The 8,489-nt window shown below is 44.9% G+C and overlaps 1 pseudogene; it reads left to right on the forward strand.

Moving 5' to 3' along the window:
- Positions 1-274: 274 nt before the first annotated feature.
- Positions 275-4,331, forward strand: LOC112280573 (casein kinase 1-like protein HD16; annotated as a pseudogene).
- The last annotated feature ends 4,158 nt before the right edge of the window (positions 4,332-8,489 follow it).

Genomic DNA, 8,489 nt, shown 5'->3' on the forward strand with positions numbered 1-8,489 from the left:
AGTAACTGTGCTCCTTCGTTGTGTTTGAGGTTGAAGTAGGAGCTTGAAGGAGAGGGACGTTACATCGCTTTGCATGTTTCTTATTAGGTCAACTCTTGTCTACTCCACCACCTGCATAACATGTAAAACGTTGTCCAAAACTCTACATGCTTCCATGTTTGTGTGGTGCATGGTTCCCAATTTAATTGTTTCATGGATTGTTGAAACTTGGTTTAGGATTGAATTTGTTTTGGGATGGAATTAGAAGATTTGACAACTTTTTGGCTCAATGAACATGGGGTTTGTTTTAAGCCTCCTCATGGTTCTTGTTTTTCATTCACTGCTGTAGTCCCTAAACCTGGTACATTGCATAAAGGAATCAGCCAACGTAATGACAGGGACGGAGCGTACTACACCACAGGCCGTTGAAGTATTCAATTTCTTACAATTTGTTTTGCTCTAAACCTTGATCGCAGCGGCATGTTTGAGAGATGCTCTACACATTACATCGAGGTCTTATAGGTATTAATATAATAAGTTTTTGTAGTCACGTTGAACTCGTTTGTGCAGGTTGCGGGGTTGAAGTTTGAGCAAGTTCGAGCATCGGAGTGGTAAGGGCTACAATCATGGTCCTCCTTGTGAGTGGCAAGTTTACAAGTGCGTCTCGAGCTCGTACCATTGTGATTTCACTCTTCGGATGTGATTACTAGTGTCGCAATTACTTTTCTGCATTTCTTATTTTCATCATTCAAATGTGATTAGGGCTTGTCTCCTAAACCTCCATGGTTGGCGCGGGTTCTTTCTCCAACACTCTTGGTGGCAGCCATGGTATTAGTCGCGTATATTGCAAAGGTCGACAAGGCGACTACTACGTCATGGTGAGTCACATATTGAATTGTTGTAGTCCAAGCAGACCTTTAGTTTTCATGTAGTCGTCTTCTTTTCAAACTTGTCTCATGATTTATTTATTTATTTATATATTTATTTATTTATTTTAATCCGATTTTGACTTCGTTCACATGCTGTAGGTCATGGATATGCTCGGGCCAAGTCTCTGGAATGTCTGGAACTCTTCGGGGTCAAGCGCAAGTATTTAGGGCAGCTCGTTCTGATTGAGCAGGTATGCACATGGAGACGTGAAGCCCGAGAACTTTCTCCTGAGACAACCCAATACACCTGAAGAGAAGAAGCTTTTTTTTGTACATCTCGGGCTTGGTGAGTTTTCAGTATCGTTGTGCTACAATTCGTTCTCTGTTCACACATTAGCAACCTCCTTTGCTCCAATTTGGCGTTACATTCGTTTTTTTTAACATTTGTTAACTGTTACATGAAGAACATCTGGACTGAGAATTGGATGAGTTTATTACCGCTACGTCCATGCACAAGTCAATTTCACACCAAGATTAACGTCTTTCTCCTATATATGCAGCTACTCGATGGAGGGATGGTATAATCGGTCAGCATGTAGAATATGACCAAAGGCCTGATGTGTTCCGGTGAGGCTCTTCTCCCTCTCTTGTCCTGATCTGTAGTTGCCATTCCTGTTTTGGCGGTTGGGAGCGACTGTTTTGCTTTTGAGCTATATTTTGATTCTGTGTAATTTTCGTACATGCAGTGGAACTGTTCGCTATGCGAGTGTGCATGCACATATGGGAAGGACTGGGAGTAGGAAGGACGACTTGGGATCACTGGCTTATACTTTGGTATTCCTTATGTGGGGTAGTCTTCCTTGGCAAGGTTATCAGGTACTGATCAACTTTGTAGCTAGTAGCTAATGAAGAAGTGATCAATGCGATATATATATATATATATATATATTTATTTATTTATTTTTCCTTCCTTCCTTCCTTCCTTCTTTCTCACTATTTTTCATTTGGACGTGCTCTATATATTTGGTTTTGTAGGGCGACAACAAAGATTTTCTGGTGTGGAAGAAGAAAATGGCAACTTCTCCCGAAATGCTGTGCTGTTTCTGCGCGGTTCCGTTTTTAAACAGACGTTTTGGAGATGGTCACAAATATGAAGTTCGATGAAGAGCCAAACCACGGCAAGCTCGTTCTACTCTTCGATTCCATCTTGAGTCCTAATCCTACTGTGAGACCATAAACACAGACGGTGTTGAAAAGGTGCATTCTATGACCTTCTTTTGCTTCGTTTTTCCTGTCCCTACACTGAGGATTCTTTTTTTGAACCTACTCTTCATTTGATCATCATATTAATAAAGCCTTTTGTTTCTAGTGTTCCATACAGGTTGGTCAGAAGAGAGGGCGAATCAAATGTTGAAGAAGATGAGGATGACCAACCTAAGAAAAAGATCCGGTTAGGAATGCCCGCAACTCAATGGATTACAACGTTTACAACGCTCGGTGGCCAAATGAAGCAGAGGTAAGGCGGTGCGAGCTTTCGTCATTGATGTGGTGTGATGTTGCTCAGTTAGGCATGAGCCCGGTCATGTGTGTATCGTCGATTTTGACTTTGTCCTCCTGGATGTCGATCAGCTATTCCGATTTCTACGACATGCGTTTACTTTCAGCAAGCAGCCTGGATTTGGACAGACCCATTTATTGAACTTTCATTCCTACATTTGTTTCGACGTGCAGGTATCATTACGATGCAGCTGATTCCCGGCTTACGGAGTACGTGGAAAAGGGTAATGAAGACGGTCTGTATATAAGCAGTGTGGCTTCTTGTACAAATCTATGGGCTCTTGTTATGGATACAAGGACAGGATTTACTACTCAAGTTCATGAGCTGTCGCATGTATTCGCCGTCCTCGAATGCATGTGGGTTTATTTAGAAATATATTTTGTGCAAGATTTTGCTTGCGGTCTCTTGGAAGGTATTATAGTTTTTTTTTTTCTTTTTTTTTTTCTTTTTTTTGTGTTGTTGTTGTTATTGTTGTTGTTGTTGGGATTTTTGTGTTGATAGAGAATGTGGACTTTTTGTTCATTTCTAGGTTTTCAAGTTTTATATGACACATTTGTTTTATATATTTTGTTGCTTTATTCGGGCTGTTGGTCCATTTTTTGTATTTAGCTTTGTTTGTGTTTTTTTGTTTTATGTTGTATAGAAAGTGTTGGTTATTTGTTAAGGGGTGCTGCTTCCCTTGGCTCACATGAAATGATGAAAGCTATTGCATTCTGAGGTATGCAGCAACCAGTAATCTTGAATTGTAGCGTTGAAAATGAGTGGAGGCATGAAAGCAATTGTGAATTAAGCTTCACAATTTGCGAGTGTTGCAAAACCTCTAATCCCTAAAACCCTAAAACCCTAAACCAAGTTTACCTAGTCCAGTCAAAGATGAAGTTGTGATGTAAGGCGAGGTGAGCCAGACTCCAAGCTCGAACTCCAAGCATTGGAGGTGACCCTGTGTTGGATCAAAATTCGGCTGCCTTGTGTTGATCTATTTTTTCTTTCGAAGTGAAGTTGAGGCATTCTTGGGGCGATTTGCATTGTTTTTGTTTTTTGTTTTTTTATTTTTTTTGTTTCTGTTTTATTTATTTATTTATTTTGTGTGTGTGTGTGTGTGTGTGTGTTTTCTACGGTGAGTGATTGTGTTCCTTTGTTGTGTTTTAGGTTGAAATAGGAGCTTGAGACAGAGGGACGTTACATCGCTTCACATGTTCCTTATTAGGTCAATTCTTATCTACTCTACCACCTGCATAACATGTCAACCTGTGTCTAAAACTCTACATGCTTCCATGTGTGTGTGTGTGTGTGTGTATGTATGGTTCCCAATTGGCGGAGGTCGACGGATTATATACTAGGCTCAATGAGATGACCAAGGTTGAACAGATGTCATACCATACGATTCTATGATTACACCCGATGTAATCTATTCTAATGTAGTCCGGGCAACATGAGAATCAAATCCTCCCACTAGAACTCCAATTGATTTCCATAACTCGACTCTATAGAAAACCATATCCTGGTGAAAAATTTTCTAGTCTAATATCATGGAGATGGAAAATAATGTTAAAACGGAAAGCATCCACCTGCATGCATGGCATGCAACGAAGGAAGATGCTGCATGCTTCTCACACTGAACACAAGAAAGGATGACACAATTTGTAACATTCAAAATGTGAATCAGGAAAGCTGAGGGTCAGGGTCCTGTCGATGAGGTGCTTGTAGATAGCACGTTGGGTGGGATGTATCAGAGGAGCCACAACTTGAGGGGCAGGAAGAGCACGCAGTTGCACGCATTTAATAATTTCTTTTTGAGCCCGTCGAGCTTGCCTGTGTCGAGGGGTGAAATCTCAAGGTTTTCGATGTTGGATAAGGAATCGTTGATTGAGACGAGGAGCGGGAAGCGAGAAGTGGAGCGGGTGAAGCGGCCCTACAAGGGTTGAGCTTGAGGTCGGCATCATCGCTGGAAGCCGGGGAATTGTCATTGGGGTCACCGATACTTTTTCATGCACTATTCAATAAGTTTCTGCCGTCGAACAACAAGGACGAGGAGGCATAGCCGGTGGTGGACATATATGGGTCGATCAGTTGTGGATGTTTGAATTCAAGGTAAAGCGATGGACGAAGAGGAGGATCCATGATTGAACGGAGTGCTCGTTTGTCCACCCAGGCGACAAAGCTAAGCATTGCGATCCGCGGCAGTACCACTACTCAAGGACGGCATATTTGGACTTTTGGAAGGAAAGCTCTCGGAGAGGCGATGCATGCAAGTTCACGCACAGAGTGTTTGAGTGTTGGCTGCATCTGGCTCGATACTAAATGCAATCGTGTAAAGATGGGCAAAATTATCGTCGTTTGGGTGTATATTTTTTACACACACACTGAAGTAGCTCCGGTTGCTGCCTGCAATGGCACAAGTAGTGATGACGAGAGGTCGAAGCGGAGGAGGTTACGATGGGTCGCCGCGAGCTAGAGTAACGGCGTGCTATGTCGGCGGTGTTAACACATCGGCTACATATGGAACATTTGAACTTGATGCCAATGCTGATAATACTCAAAGCAGGTTCAATTGGAATCGGGTGCCGAGAGCAGGTCCAGTTGGAATTGGTTGTCAAGAGCAGGTTCAATTGGAATTGGTTGCCAAGAGCAGGTCCAGTTGGAATTGGTTGCCAAGAGCAGGTTCAATTGGAATCGACTGTCAAGAGCAGGTCTAGTTGGAATTGTCTGCCAAGAGCAAGTTCAATTGGAATCGGGTGTCGAGAGTAGGTCTTGTTGGAATTGGCTGCCAAGAGCAGATTCAATTGGAATCGGCTGCCAAGAGCAGGTCCAGTTGGAATTGCCTACCAAGAGCAGGTTCAATTGGAATTGGTTGCCAAGAGCACGTCTAGTTAGAATTGGCTGCCAAGAGTAGGTTCAATTGGAATCGACTGCCAAGAACAGGTCTAGTTGGAATTGGCTTTAAAGAGCAGGTTCAATTGGAATCGGCTGCCAACAGCTCAATGCATGTCTGCCACTTAGAATTGCATGGCCGGTAATTGGAATTGACCGCCTTTTCTTGCTACCATTGCTCCTTTCTAGGGCCTGGTACAAAGTAACTTTAGGAGGTTGGCAAGCATAAAGGAATCGGCCAACGTAACGACAAGGACGGTGGCTGGTGTTGATGGCAATCAACACGACGGCATGAGACGAGGAATGAATGCAGCATATGGCTATTGACACTGCAATGCCCAATTGGGTGTGAATTGTGGAGCAGGGTGGAGGGACGGGTGGGGGATTGGGAAATGTCTATCGGAGCGTGAGTCCTTTGTATTTGCTCCACATTTTCTCAGACCGGGTCTTGACGCCTCCTTATCGCACGTTTTATAATATGTATTTCAATGTTGGAAGCACAGGTGCTGGTCGTGCCCAACGCTTGAGCAATGCGGTTAAGCTTCAACAACAACAACATTAAGATCGAAGACGTAGATTACTACGAAGGTTGCAAGCCATCCACTCATAACCGTATCAGTTGCACAAAGCTCCTAAACCTGGGTTGCAAATGGTGATGTCCAAAGCTGATGATCTCACAATAGATCAATACTTTGGTTTAGGGTACACAATTTATAGTCTTAGTCTTCGAAATAAAAGCTTCCAGTGGCAATTTATAGGTCCAAAGTATACCCTACAAACAAGAGATGATCTGGATTTTTATTCCTAAACCTAAGTACCCTATAGTTAGTCGGAGAGGAAGATGGAATACGTAGAAATATATGAGGTCATATGGCTAAAATCAGGTTTAATGAAAGAGCTTGGAACTGTAGTGTCAAAAACAAAAGACACAAGTGAAGTTTGAGAGAAGTGATCGACCATGCGTGTGACACCCAGTTGAGAGCAGTCCTCCTTTTCCACAGTTCATCTCGCAGGTCGTTGTCATGGTGGAGGTTCAAGTCATGACAAGGGATGGCTGCTGCAAAGCGTTTATCTTGGGTCATCGAAACTGGCCACATGAGTAGTCGTAGACTGAGTAAAGCCGGCCGTTTCGACAGTTGTGAACAAGAGGGGAATGAGGTGAATACAGTTGTGAAACACAACTCCCTTGCCATATCACCCTTGCTGGATGCCATTTGCAATAACCCACTTACTGGATGCCATTTGCACTTCCAATATCAAGACTGAAAATGCTTAGAGATACACTTTAGTTCCAGCTGCAGAAGAACAATACGAGTTCAATAATACCACCACTACACCTCCATTTAAAAAAGTACGATTTTCGCACAAAAAATCTATGTGTGTTGATTGAGAGAGAGTTTCCACCTTGGGTGCCATGAGTCATAATTTAGAGGCGACCTCCTTGTCTTCCTTCACCCAAACCAACACCCTCATTTACTACCGTTTCTGTAAGGACTTGAACCATTATAAGTAGAAAGTTGACAATTATCTCAACTCAAACATGAGGCGAAGCACAAAACTGTGAGCCGAACACACGACCAGTTAACCATGCTGTGGAAATTATGAATTCATAGATGCGGGTTCATAGAAGTGAATATGACCTACGAGGTCCCAGTCGTGATCAGATTTACACCCAAAACCGGGCACATGCGCCCGCACAGGAGAAAGGCACATGAAGGGCGCCGTCCATCCCATACTGCCACCGTTCCCTGGATGCCACTCTCATTACCCTTCCCCCTTCTACGGGCTGGTCCAAAACCTAGTCGCCTAGTCTTTCAATCGAAGGCTGCCTCAAGCTTCACAGAAGAGCAAGATAGTGCGGCGCATGTCTCAATGAATACATCGTTCAGGTTTGCTTGCAAAGCACGGGGAGAATGAGCGGTCGGAGGGCAATTCAAGGTTGGGAGAGACGGAAGTGTGACCAATGAGATGCAACCGAGGGAAGGGGGTGGAGAAAGACGTGGAGTAAAGAGGAGCAAGGGCTTGCGAGGGATACAATGGCAGTTTTGGAGAGGCAGCAGGTTTAGGGTTTCGTGGGGAGAGGAAAAAAGTCATCGTTTATGAGCGGCGGAGCGGAGAGACTAGCATCGGTGGACGGGGGAGTTGGTAGTCGCCATCGTTGTATGAATCGATGGATGAATACATGCCTATGTCGCAGGATGTACAAGCTCAGCATGCAATTCGGCGGTGGACATCGTTCTTACCCGCGGCGATGCACGATGTAGAGGCGCCTCGAGATGACGCGTTGGGTGGGATGTACCAGAGGAGCCACAGCTTTTGGGAGTAGGGTTTAGGGTTGCACGCATTCAACAATTTCTTTTAGAGCCCGTTGAGGTCGTCGATGTTCAAGGATGAGTTTTCGGGGTTTCCGATGGCAAACGAGGAGTCGCGGATCGAGGCGGGGAGCGGTGAAGGGGGCTTTTATGAGGAGGCAAGAAGGAAGCAAGTCGAACGGACATACAAGGGTTGAAGTTGGGATCGGCGTCATTGGTGGGGGCCGAGGGACCTGGTCGCTAGGATTACAAGCATTTTTTGATGCGTCGTTCAACAATTTTGTGTCACAGAACAACGAGGACGAGGAGGCGTGGGCAGTGATAGACATGTACGGGTGCAATGAGTTTCGGATGTTGGAATTCTAGGTGAGGCGATGTATGAGAGGGAGGAGTCATGATTGGACGAAGGGCCCATTTACCTACCCAGGCGAGAAAGCTAGGCGTTGCAATCCACGGCGGTACGAGGACTCAGAGACAGCGTGTAGGGAGTTTCGAAAAAGGGAGCTCTCGGAGAGGCGATGCGTGCGAGGGTTACCGCAAGTCGGTGCACCGTGGAGCTACGATCGAGCGTCGAGGTACGAGGACTTGTCTTACAACGGACCATGGGGACGTGACAGTCTGAGCCAGTCGTTGGAGCATTCGGGGTCGGCCCAGTGGAGTGCAGGGTGTGTGGCATTGTAGAATTCATTGCCTAGGTCAATGCTAGTCGGGCTCGCACAGTACCCGCTACCGCTGAGCCCTTTGTTGTTGGAATCGGTTAAAAAATGGACGTGAGTGCGGGGTGATTAACGAGCGTGTCGATGTCTGATTTTGCAGAATCTGTAATGTGAGTATAAGCGACACTGCAGTAAGCGGCGTAGTCTCGAAGGCTGCACTCACGGATGTATTGGGGGCAGGCAC

This window comes from Physcomitrium patens, chromosome 3, assembly GCF_059467195.1.
Source record: "Physcomitrium patens ecotype Gransden chromosome 3, ASM5946719v1, whole genome shotgun sequence".
Taxonomy (NCBI): domain Eukaryota; kingdom Viridiplantae; phylum Streptophyta; class Bryopsida; order Funariales; family Funariaceae; genus Physcomitrium; species Physcomitrium patens.